Here is a 12332-nt window from a genome sequence, read left to right on the forward strand (position 1 = left end):
TGATCTGGGTCATCCTCGTTGAGATGCTGCTGTAGCTGGAGTTTGTAAGGGTGCCATTTGCGAGTAGCTAATATCCGCCGAAGAGATGTTCGACTAATGCCAGTCTCCAGTGACATGCGGCGAGTGATATGCTGTGGGCTCTTGCTGAATGAAGCTAGGACAGCCACTGATGTTTCTTCATTAGTGACAGTTTTCTTACGTCCACATTTTGGCAAATCCAACACTGAACCAGTTTCACGAAACTTAGCAAGCAGTTTGCTAACTGTAGCATGGGAGATGGGTGGTCTCGTAGGGTGTCTTGCATTGAAATCTGCTGCAATGACCCGGTTACTGCGTTCACCAGATATCAACACGATTTCGATCCGCTCCTCACGTGTTAACCTCTTCGACATGTCAATGGCTGTGAACAAAGAGAAACTTGTAAATAACTCATGAAAGAATAAAGTTACGTTGAAACCAAGCACACCATTGTTTTTCTTGTGACATTACCAATAAGTTTGATGTGTCACATGACCCTCTTCCTATTGAAAAAACAACAGTTGTATCCAAGATGGCCGACTTCTAAATGGCCACCATGGTCACCACCCATCTTGAGGAGTTTGCCCCCTCACATATACTAATGTGCCACAAACAGGACTTTAATATCACCAACCATTCCCATGTTATTACGGTGTATCCATATAAATGGCCCACCCTGTATATAGTAATGTCATATGTGTGTGTATATATGCCATTTTAACAGAGCATTATCTTAATAACTTTCTGGCTCACAAAATTTGGAAACATATAAGGCCTGTGCAGTCTTGCCATTCATATTTTCAGAGGCAGTCTTTGGTAACCTAACCCCTGCTTCTTCTTCTTCTTCCTTTTATTCATTTAACAGTTCTTTATAGGTCATTATCTGTACACTTCCTCCTCAAGTCCTCTTCCTTTCATCACACTTTCAATGCTACAGCCCACGGCAGCAAGAGGAAAAACACCGTATGAAAGCCATCTGCCCCTCCCGTTTGAAATCAAGAGGAGCTCCTATTCATTTGCTTAATTACCTAATTAACAGAAAGCTAATTACTTTGTTGTGTGCACGCGTATGTGTAGAGAGGCTGTTACGTAACTGATAGTGATCCTCAATTAATTTGTAACTGCACTCCATCAAGTCGGGGCCTTAATCCGCACGACACATCGCCAGCATGACACCAACAAAACAGGATAATAAATTCCGACACAGGCACATGGCTGCTGGGCTCTGCTGAGCTCATAGATCCAGTATTGACATGCAGATCAAGCCCATGAAGGAAAAGAAAGCTGGGATTGTGTGTTAGATTAACGCCATAAGACTTTATAGACATTTGGATTTTTATCTTTAATTACACCAGACAATCATGTTTACAACCTTATGTTAATCAAATGAAAAGCTGTAGAAAATACAACTCAGAGTAAAGTGCAACTCCTATAGGAATTTTGTGGTGATCATGTAGTTGCATCACAACGAGAGTGCAGACACATTCAAAAGCCAGATGTGCGTGTTTTGGGTGTCAAAGTTTGAGTCTGACAGTTTAGTATTTGAACTGAAATGCAGTGTAGGCTCACAGGAGGCTCTTCATTTTAGGTCCCACAGTGACTGATCTGTCTGTGAATGCTTATAGGCTACAACAGGTAGCGCACCACAGAGACGTATACTCACTTGTGTGAAATCTTATCTTTGGTTTTGGCCATTTGCCTGCATTTAATTGTTTTTATTTCTTCAGTTGTGAACACTTTGGTTTTAGAGGAAGGTCCCGACATTATAGTTAAACACATAAATCCTGCTAGTTTGGATTCAGGAGACACCCTCTCTGCTTTTTCAGATTAGGCTTAAAGCTTTCCTTTTTGATAATTCATGTAGTTAGTCCTGCTTTCTTCCCCTCATCCCCAACCGTCATGGCAGATGGTTGCCCTTCCCTGAGCCTAGTTCTGCTGTTGTTTTTTTCCTGTTTAAAAGAGATTCTTCCAATTGCTTGCTCATAGGGGGTCATCTGATTGTTGGGGTTTTCCCTCTATCATTGTAGTGTCTCTGCCTCCGTGATTTGGTTCTATACAAATGAAACTGAATTAAAATGAATTGAAATAAACTGCTCAAAGGACAGCTGTCTTGTGCTCTGGCCTTGAAGGGCTGTAAATTTATACAACACCCACGAGCTACATGCTATAATACATACACTGTAAACAAAGCATTTTTAGAACATCATCTTTTTTCTATAACCTGCACTTGTACACTTCACTGATACAATTTATTTAATAAAAACTAAACACAAAACACAAACAAAATTGGGATCTTATTTTACTCTCTTTAACTCTTTTATTTTAAAAATGAAACCTGTTTGTTTTTCTTTTTAAATGTTTAAAGCCTTTACAGACCTAGTTTATGTGAAGCATTTCAAGAGACAACAGGAAGTAGTTGGTAATGCTGTATTTTCCTGTTTGTTACTGTCACTATGAAGTAACAGGGACAATGTCAGCTCACTGTGACTTTTGGTGCACTGCTGATGGTGTCAGAGGTAACTGCAGTAGGGCAGAAGATCGCCTGACAGTCTCTCAGTAACATAAGAAATAAGAAATCTGACATTTAGGTGCAGAACTGTAGACAGCAGCCTCCTGCAGGCAACACAGAAATATTATTAGGATCATGACACAGTGTTTTTATTTGTGTTAAGTGGAATAATCAGTGTTTGGTGCCAAGTCAGTGAGCAGTATATGTATTACGCTCAGTGACAGACACCAGACTCCAGTTGGTGAATCGCAGGAAAACTTACCAGGCAAAAAACATATATAAAAATCTTTATCATCATTAGTAATGGTATATTAAAGTTTTTATTGGTTTATTAAAGACTTAAATAACAAAACAAAAAAGCATATATTAATGGATTATGAATATCAGAGAAGCTTGTGGATATGAAATTGTGCATGTTTTGTTAGGGGGATTGATTTTATGAAGTCAAATATCAATAACCTCAAAATGCGAGTGTTTGTTCAGTGGAAATATTAGAGTAATTCGTCTCATGACAGTGTGCTACCAGAGGGTGGCGCTCTCTACTAAGAAACAGTCTCTCATCAGAGGTCCATCAGCAGCGCTCTGCTCTGATGCAGCCATGATAAATGCAACGTCCTTTACAGTGAAGTGAGCTGTGCTTCTCCAATATTGATCAAGGCCAAAAAAGAGGAATGAATCAAAGAAATTCAGAGTATTTTCTGAGGGCACATTAATGCTGCCTTACACTCAGCGTTAACTGGACACTTAAACCTTCCCAGTCTCTTCTCCAGGGCATTTGAGTTGTGGTTGCATTTGTATAATTGCTTTTGTGTAAGAGTGAGCAAAACTTTTAAACCAGAACAGTTACTCCAAACAGTGAAACAACTTTGTTGAAATGTAGGTGTACTGACATTCCCTTTAAAACATCCAGAGGAGCTGGCTTACATGTTAGAAAATGATATGCAGCCCATACTGAAAAGAACCTGGACTTTGATTATCTATACTGTCTATACTGCCCACCACCACCAATGCTTAAAATTCCTCAAAGCTGGAGATTAAAACAGCTATGATGAGTATGTCAAAACATTTATCTCTTTTTTTCTTAAGTGAGGCTTTGGAAGAGTTATGATGAACCACAGATCAGAAAAAATAATAGTAAAATAAAAATTTTAAAAAAGACAGGAGAGTTTTTCTGAAATAATAGAAGTTCATTCAGCCTCAGTTATAATTAGTGAGCTTAGAGATTTTAGCTTTTCTGACAGCCCCCTCTCTCCTGTCACATTTTCAGCTAAAACTAATGCATATCATTACATTTCCCCATAGAAAGGACCTACTAAGTGCTACTAAGTGCTACTGAAATGTACTTGTGACTATGATGTTAGGATCTGCAATGCAATGAACGTTGTTTACCTCAGGTGGATATGACGTCACGGATTTGGAAGATCAAAACAACAACATCCAAATCAGCGATTCTTCCTTTTTTTTCCTCCTTCTTTTCACAGCGTGTTAAAATCTAATAAGAACATTAAGCAAGGAGCTCGTGCCTTTTCCTGCGAGAAAGACTGGCAGGCAGCGAGTGTGAAACTCCACATTTCGCTTTATTTCGACGCCCTCGGTAAGATTATCTTTTAAGTTACTTAGTTAGTTCCCCCCTCCACCTCCCGGGCGGAGTAATATTCACTGTTTACTGTGTGATTTGTTGTTGCACGCATTCTCTGTACACAAGCTCGCGTGCACGGCTTCGTTATCTCATACTAGCGAATCGGTACCCTCCGCGTGCGCCCTGTTAGCTGCTGTAAAGCGTTTTTTTCCGTTCTGGTAAGTTTCACTACTATTCTAATGTTAACGTTAGCTTTGCTGTTTCGTGTCTAGATACCTGCTGCGGCTGCTGCAGCTGCACTCGGATACTCGCACCGAGTTTGTCTCGGTTTTGTCTTGCTGTTTGCCGAATTGTTACAAATAGCGAAATAAATATACACCTGTATTATTATAACGTAGGGCGATAGGTAGCGCCGTTTTAATGCAGCTGTACCGAGCGGCTTTTACAAGAATATCTTTACGACTCTATATTTACCCTCTGCTTTTTTGTTCTTTTTCTTTTTTGGGAAAAGTTGGGTTTCTAACTTAGTTGAGGCGACTCGTGAGACCCCGGGGGGAAATGCACCTCTCGTCCAAAAAGTATTTTCAAAATGAATGCTACATGTTTATAACGTGCTGCTTAGCAATGGCCGCTAACAGACCGTAATTACCACGCTACATATTAAGGATGCGCTGTAAAAGTTGTTTTTTTTGTTAAACTTTACACGGTGAAGGGGAAGTTTTGAGTGCCGTGATTTCTTTGGAGTGAAACCAGGGATGGAGCTTTTCCCCCACGTGTTAGCTGTGCTCCAAACTCAGAAAGACCGGAGGAAGTCAGAAGTGTAGCAAGCCCTCAACTTTTAAAGTTATCATTACTTTTATTTAGCTGTCCATCAGTTGCGTTATTCAAGCGTGTTCTGTCGGTGTGGCTTCCCTGCTCAGCGCTAAGGCTGTGTACCCAACACAAGTAAAAGCGGATATTCATTTCGTAACGTTTCATTAACACAAAGGAATTACGGAGTTAATTCCTAATTATGGCTGTGGTAACGTAAAATAGCGCTTTGAAAGTGTTAAACGTTATATATTTCAACTTTTATAGTGGTTTGCACAGGATGTGAGACAATGGTTGTGTTGAATAAGATGTGCTGTGGGTTACAGTTGAACATTTTCATAAATGTAAATTGGCTGGAGCTGTGATCACTGTACGGAAAATGGAGATTGTTTTGTTTGTTAATTTAATATTTGCAGATCAAGTTGTTGCAATAGTGTAGTTAAACTTTTTTTTTTAACTAATAGACAGTAACATTATTATTTGTGCAAAGGAATGTTGTACAGCACTGTAGCATTTAAGCTCACCTATTGCAAACACGTTAAAACATTTTTTAAAAATTATTTTAACGTGTTTATTTTAACAGGGGTCTTACAGGCAAATAAGCACTATTTACAAATACAGTGGATAACTAATAAACAAATTATCTGATACACTCAGTCTGTATTCATTTTTAACATTAGGCAGAATTAAAATAGTGCCAAAAATTATTATATATTTTTTAATAACTAAAGTAAATAAATATAAATAAATAAAGTCTTGCCCTAATGTTTCATACAGTAAGATTGCAGCTGGCAACTAAAATCTGAAATTTTACAAAAGGGAAACTGCAGCTTTAACAACTATTGCTGGCAGTGCTCCCTCCTTCTTGGTCTTTGGATTAGTCATTGTCTGAGGGGAAAAAAACACTTTTTTGTAGGAGAAGTAAAGTAAACAGCCTCCAACAAGCGAACCTTGACAACCCAGATTAAGGAAAACATTGGAGATCAAACAGTGCTGCTGCTGGGCTGTTGTCATGAGCTGCCTGAGAGAGAGCTGCAGACTATTTGAACAGGCACTGGGGTTTGTGTGCTCACTTATGCAGAAATGGACCTTCGCAAATGCTGACCCAGGTTTCCAAAAAAAAAGAAAAAAAAAGGAAAAACTCAGGATGAACTTTCTTTGCAACTTTTCCAGGGCCTGCTGTTTGACACGGCTATTACATACAGACGTTCAACCTTCTGCTGTTTCTGATGGGAACGACCTAAGTGTGTCCCCCACGCCTCCATCTACAAATGAGAAAGACTGTACTTTCCTGCTCTGTACTGAAACTGAATAAATTGAGTTGGCGAGGGGGATTTTAAAAAAATAGCTTGAAATTTGAGGAAGAGCAGCTGTATGCATTGTAATGACGCAAGATGCTTAACACACCAATCTGTGATTTTGTATAATTTAGAAAGCCCTTGTTTCTAGTTTGGCCTCTTCAGGCTTGGGTAAGGCTCTTCTTTGTAGAGAGCCGAGGTTCAACTGGTAAGAAAGTAATCAGTCACTCATGCATTCAGTGCGAGGACTCCCATCCCTGAGTGGAGCGGCCCTCTCTTTCATCTGACGGCTCAGTATTTGTGAACACACATTGAAATACCCTGTGCTGGGTACAGAGGGGCTGTAAACTGACTGTGCACCCGAGCTCGCAGCTGAATGATAAGGAGAGTTATTTTCGGGTCCAGTGTGGGAATAAGGTTCTGCTTTCACTATATTGTTTCCTTCAGATTTATTTGCCTGCTTCACCCCTCATTTGATTGCAGATTACAAGACGCCCTCAAAACCATTTGCTCGAAACCTTTTTTTTTTTCCACAAACCAAGACAAGTGACAGATGAATAAAAGGGAATTTTCTGGTAAATGAATTTGTCGTGTGATTTTTGCATGTTTGATTCACACGACACAAAAGGGGGAGAAGAGTACCGGCAATATGAATATGAGTGTAGCATGCTCATTAATGCTGTGTTACATGAATGGATAACAAAGGAAAGCAGAACAATATTTCCAGGGTAAAGGTTAGTGTGTCCCGGCCCCTGTGGCGCGGCCCCTGGCAGACTGTTTTCTGTGACAGCAAAGGCGATTGGTCAGAGAGTGGACAGCTTCAGGTGAGCTCTGCGCAGCTCCTCGGTCTCTATGGAGACTGCCAAAACGCTCAGGATGGCTATTAACTTGGGCAGCCATTAATTACTGTCTTCTACTGTCATCTGTCCTTAATAAAGGCAGGGATGCTGACAAAAAAATGTCATCCGCCTGCATGGGAGGAGAGAGAGCATGCAATTACAATCAATTAACTTGAGTTACAAAATGAATTTACTACTGGTGTTGTGTTTTAGGAATACAGTGCAACATTGGAGCACAGCCTGTTTATTGCTGGGAAATAAATTATGCTTGAGCTGTTTAAATATATAAGAATATTTACTTTATCCTCTATGGTGTTTTTACATTGGATTTCAAAATAAAATGTATTTATTTTAATCACATAAGAGAAAGCAAACAGGAACAAACAATTTAAGAGAAGGGACACTGGTGTTTTTAGGAGTGCAGCAGAACCCATCCACATCTATATATTTTTAGTAAATAATCAAAATATTCCAAATTTAGCTAGTTATAAATAAGTGAATAGACAGTGTTATGAATTGTTGCTGGTAGACTTATAGGAATATCCAAACAGTTTAATATGATAATTGTGCTCTTATTCCTACGAGTCCATGTTTTTCTCTCGAGCTACAATGAAGTAGCTTAAAAATCAGAATTTCCTCTGTAATACAACACCACAGAAGGTTTGGGGAAGGATGCAGGTAAGCTACAAACATTTTGGTCCAGACATGAGGGGCTCAGACATATGCTGCAAGCTGTGCTCAGCTGCCAGGCTGAACCTCAGCACCTGTTTCTATCAGCTGTCCAGTCTGTGTGTGTGTTTATGATGTTGCACGATTGGGCTGATAATATCATTCTTTAGGGATTTTTCTCCAAGATGTATTGATAATCATTCACACAGATTAACTCACATTTTCGGCTGAATTTAATCAGGCTTTTTTTTGTGTCGATGAACCGTATTTCTGCAACATCCCGGTTTGTTTTGCTCACAAATTTACTCACACATTACTCAGTAGCTGTGACCTGAACATCAGTGTAACATTATGATAGAAATATGTTTATTATTAATATTTGCCAGTGTAATAACAACATAATAGCGTATTTGTTTTATACACTACCTAAAGATGTACCACATATGTGTGTGTTTTGAGTGTATATAGGTTGTTTACTGACCCCCTAGATAATAACGTGCTGTTCTGTTTGTCATTCCAGGACAACATGGACAGGAAGTGAAGCGAGCTCTGAGAATAATCTAAAGCCACTTGTGACAGTTTGTGACATCAGAACTGTAAGTGGTTCTCAACTCTGTTAAAACTTCCATAGTTTATGTAGACACTGACTTATGATTTGAAGCCTCTCTGTGTGTGATTTGTCTTGCAGATAAGTATTTTTTCCTTACAGTGTGAAGTGATGTAGACACTAACGTTTGTTGCTTTGCTTGTCACTGCAGAGAAAAAGATAAAACCGTAATCACAGATAAACTAATTTAATGTTTGGATAGAATATCAGGAAAATCCTGACGTCAAAACCTGACTCAACCATCAATGACAGCAATATGATCTAAGTTACTATGCCATATATCAGCAGCAGTGAATCAGGTGCAAGCAGAGAGCTAAAGTAGCATCGAAGAAGCTAACAGGAAAATCTCAGCAGTTTGGGGGGTTTTAACGCTAGTTATGTCAATAGATTTCATGGCTATGTTTGCCAAAATTTGAAGATAACCTGCAAACTGTGGTCAACTGAAAAACTGCAGTGATGCTTTCTTTCTCTTGGTCTCTCTCAGTGTTTTTATGTTTTGTGTTTACTGCACTTGTGGTAACATTAAGTGTTGTTGCCAGCTCTTTTAATATTTTTCCATTCATTCGTATCCTCTCTCCACTCCATGTAAACATGTGTGTGTGTGAGGAACAGTAAAATAAAGTGCACTCAGACTGAGTGGAGGAAAGGTGAAACTACACTACTATACATGACCGTAAATAACAGCTGCCTACACTGAAGTGAGATTAAACTAGTGCAAATGAATTTGATGATTAAGATGAATACGATTTCTAAACTTTGTATTTGTTTTTTTCTCATTATTATTTACTATTTTATGCATAAAAATACAAAGTTGGTAAAATTGATGTATTTATTTGTTACATTTTATTTTACCAGGTTTGGAAAGCAGTGTCTGAGTCAAGACCAATGTTGTCTTATACAGTCCCACTCTGTTTCTCACAGTGGGGAATGCATCTTATTTACACCTAACCACCAACGGTGTTAAATTAGGACATGGTATAATGGAAAAAAAGGTGATTGGGTGCATCCCTAATGGTTACTGTTGAGATAAAAGGGTCAGCTGTGTTGTAATTCCAGAGCTCATATGATGCAGGGTGTTAAAAAGTCAGCCAGTTTCACTGGTGTAGGAATTGCGATATTTATCTAACATAGACGTGACTCAATACAATGTGAAAAATCATAATCCAAAAATTGTAATAAAAAAAGGCAAAAAAAAAAATGTTTTCAATACATCAGTGGCAACTTGTGTGGTTTAGTATCTTTAAGCTGACTTCACTAGAATCCGTTTTCTAGTTGAGCCATGTGGTTAGATCTGCGATGTAGTTTGTCTGTTTGTGAAGAGTTTGATTCTTGTGTTGCCACGCTGTAATTTTCACTTTTCATCTTTGGTGGCTTTTCATGCTATGGCACAGATTTCTCTGTTCATGCAGAAGAAAAGGAGACTTTACTTGAATCGCACTGTGTAAATCTTAAAACCTATCCAAAGCTGGATCTCTAGCACTTCAAAATAAAAGCTTTCAGGGCTTGCTTGTAGATTAGATCAATACTATGGTTTGTGGGAATAAGAGAGGCAAAACTGACATTTATTGATAGGAAAATGTCACAGACTACTATTTAAGCCTCTGTAAGTATAGTAGGGATATGAAAAAAATAAAATAATAAAAATATAAAATGAGGTTGCAGGAGAAATTTTTTTTAGGGCCTCATCTTTGACTTCTTCGCTGTGTTTTCACTTGCCAGTCCAAGCATAATAAGAAACATAACATGGCAGAGCCTGCTCTTCCATCATCATTGCTGGGTGGAAAGTTGGTGTGCTTTGATCATGTCTTTTGGGCGCATCACTCCGGCTTAGCCTGCTGCTCGCTATGTGATAAGCCATCAGAGTACTCAGATCTGAGCCGGCAGCTCCGTGGGCTTGAGGAGAGACAGGAGAGAGTAATGGAGATGAGGAAAGAGCAGCAATGCAAATTTTGTTGACAGACTGTTGCTGCAGCTGTTCTCCTTGCCTTTGAATTCGACAATGTTACTGTCCCACTTCACTCATCTGTGAAGAAAAGGCCACATTTCATTTTTAAGTCCATTCTCAGTCAACAGCACCATCACAAGCTGTATTTTTTCACCCTGTTTGTAATTAAAAATACCTCTGATTAAAGTCTCATACTAGTTGTAAACACGTGTGATTTAATTATTTCACAAACTGCTATGCTCAGATGTACTGTAAGTGCAGTTAACAGATACAAGTTCACTTTGATGTTGAATGCTACCCCTTTCTCTCTGCTTTCCTCTGTTTCTGCATAAAACATCATTTTGTACCCCCATTATGAAACGGCGCTCCTAATTGACGGGTTGTTGCTTGTTTATTTGATATATATTTACCAGCTGGGAGGTAATTGGGAAGCAGTAATTACCCAAGATGCAGTGCAGCGCTTAAGCAAAGGTGCTACCATGCTGATGAGTCTGGAGCACAGATGAAAGTATGCAGGTTACTATTATCATCCTAGCAAGCTGTTTAAACACTTGACAGCTGAGAGCAGAGATGGCTAATTGGGCCTGTGTCCCTTATACAGCCTCATTGTTTACTATGATGATGTACAGTGTGAGATCAAACACACGATACTTTCATCTTTTTTTGTACAATTGTTAATGGCATACCTTAGGAGATAATAGCGACAATAAAAGGCCAGTGGACGTAAGGGCCTTATGGATCCGTAGTCCATCGGGATGATGTAGCTCTCTCACTGATAATGGCCTTGTTAACTGAGATTCATTACTTCTTCATTCAGAGTCCCCTGGATATTGAGGAAGAGTGTTCTCAAACTATTGTTTTTGCTTCGGTGAAGTCATTCTGATGTGGTTTTGTGAGCTATTCATGGAAAGCGGTGACGGTATCTTCCCTGACTCCTGATGATTCAGTTGACCTGAGACTGGGGCGGTGCGGGTGGTATTTGACTTTTCTTTTGCTACTCAATTCCACTTTCACACAGAGTCTCGCTTTCTCTCTCTCTCAAACACACAGACTTTCTTTCAGTCTCCAGTTCACTCCCTCTGACAGTTCGAAACTCTCACCTTGTTTGTGTGCAGGCTGCTGTTGTTTGGTAGCCTGCTCTCCCAGTAGATCCTCAGATGTTGTTGTTGTTTGCCTGTATTGGTTGGAGTGTGTGACTTGCATTTGCCTGGCCTCCTTGGAGGGAGTTTGTTTTTGTTCTCAGTGTTGTAAACAGGGTGGGGCTCCATTCCCAAACCACTCAGTTGGAGATGGTTATTTTCACAGGAGTTATTTCTTTAATCATTTTGGTCAATAGATTAGCCAGGGCTGGAATTATGTGTTGAAGCAGATAATGTGGATAGCCATTTGCTGCATGTGTTGACTAGATAAACACTGTTGTTTTTGTGATTAAAGTAGTTTTGTTGATATCGCTAACTTTGGTAGTACTGGATGATATTTTTTTATGCATCATTCCTTTTTTTTCTTTTCTTTTTTTGTAAACAAAGCAAAGTTACACAAAGTTACATTTTACCACAGTATAGTGTCTTCAGATGATACTGTCACAAATGAATTTAGACAAATTGAATGAAGTCTACACCCAGTTTTTTTTTAAATAACGTTAATTGTAATAAAATAATTTACATTTAAATGACTAAGATATGAATAGCAAGATAATAATGAAAAATTTAAAAGGAGATTGTGGGAAAACAGTGTATAATTTCCTATTTAATATTTCCATTGTGTGTGACAGTATTTGCCAGTTTCAAGTAGTTACTCGTTTTTTTTAATGTTTTTTTAACCAGAAAAAAGATTTACGTTATTTTCAGCTGTTGTTTCATTGAGGGTTTTTTCAATAATATTTTAAATACCAAAAAGCCACAATTAACTCAAGTCCCAGCCACGTCCACAAAGCAATTATTATTAATTTCATTGTAACTAATTGGCGAAACATGTCTGAGTTTGGTGTTTCTTCAAAATGCAAGTTTGCAATTTACACAAAGTTGCTGAATTGCGGCGGGAAACAAAAAACCAGACGTT

General features: G+C 38.8%; 1 protein-coding gene across 10 annotated transcripts in view; it reads left to right on the forward strand.

The window, feature by feature from the left end:
- Positions 1 to 4006: 4006 nt before the first annotated feature.
- foxp1b (forkhead box P1b) overlaps positions 4007 to 12332 on the forward strand; it is a 149314-nt gene continuing 140988 nt past the window's right edge. For 7 of the 10 annotated variants that reach the window (XM_084927550.1, XM_084927560.1, XM_084927562.1 and 4 more), the window contains exons 1-2: positions 4221 to 4324; positions 8243 to 8318. The gene's annotated coding sequence lies outside the window, so the exon portion shown is untranslated. Of the gene's footprint in view, positions 4122 to 4220; positions 4325 to 8242; positions 8319 to 12332 lie in introns of those variants that run through there. The other 3 variants (XM_084927551.1, XM_084927553.1, XM_084927555.1) reach the window with 1 other exon arrangement.

This window comes from Perissodus microlepis, chromosome 5, assembly GCF_051167445.1.
Source record: "Perissodus microlepis isolate ML-2025 ecotype Zambia chromosome 5, ASM5116744v1, whole genome shotgun sequence".
NCBI lineage: Eukaryota > Metazoa > Chordata > Actinopteri > Cichliformes > Cichlidae > Perissodus > Perissodus microlepis.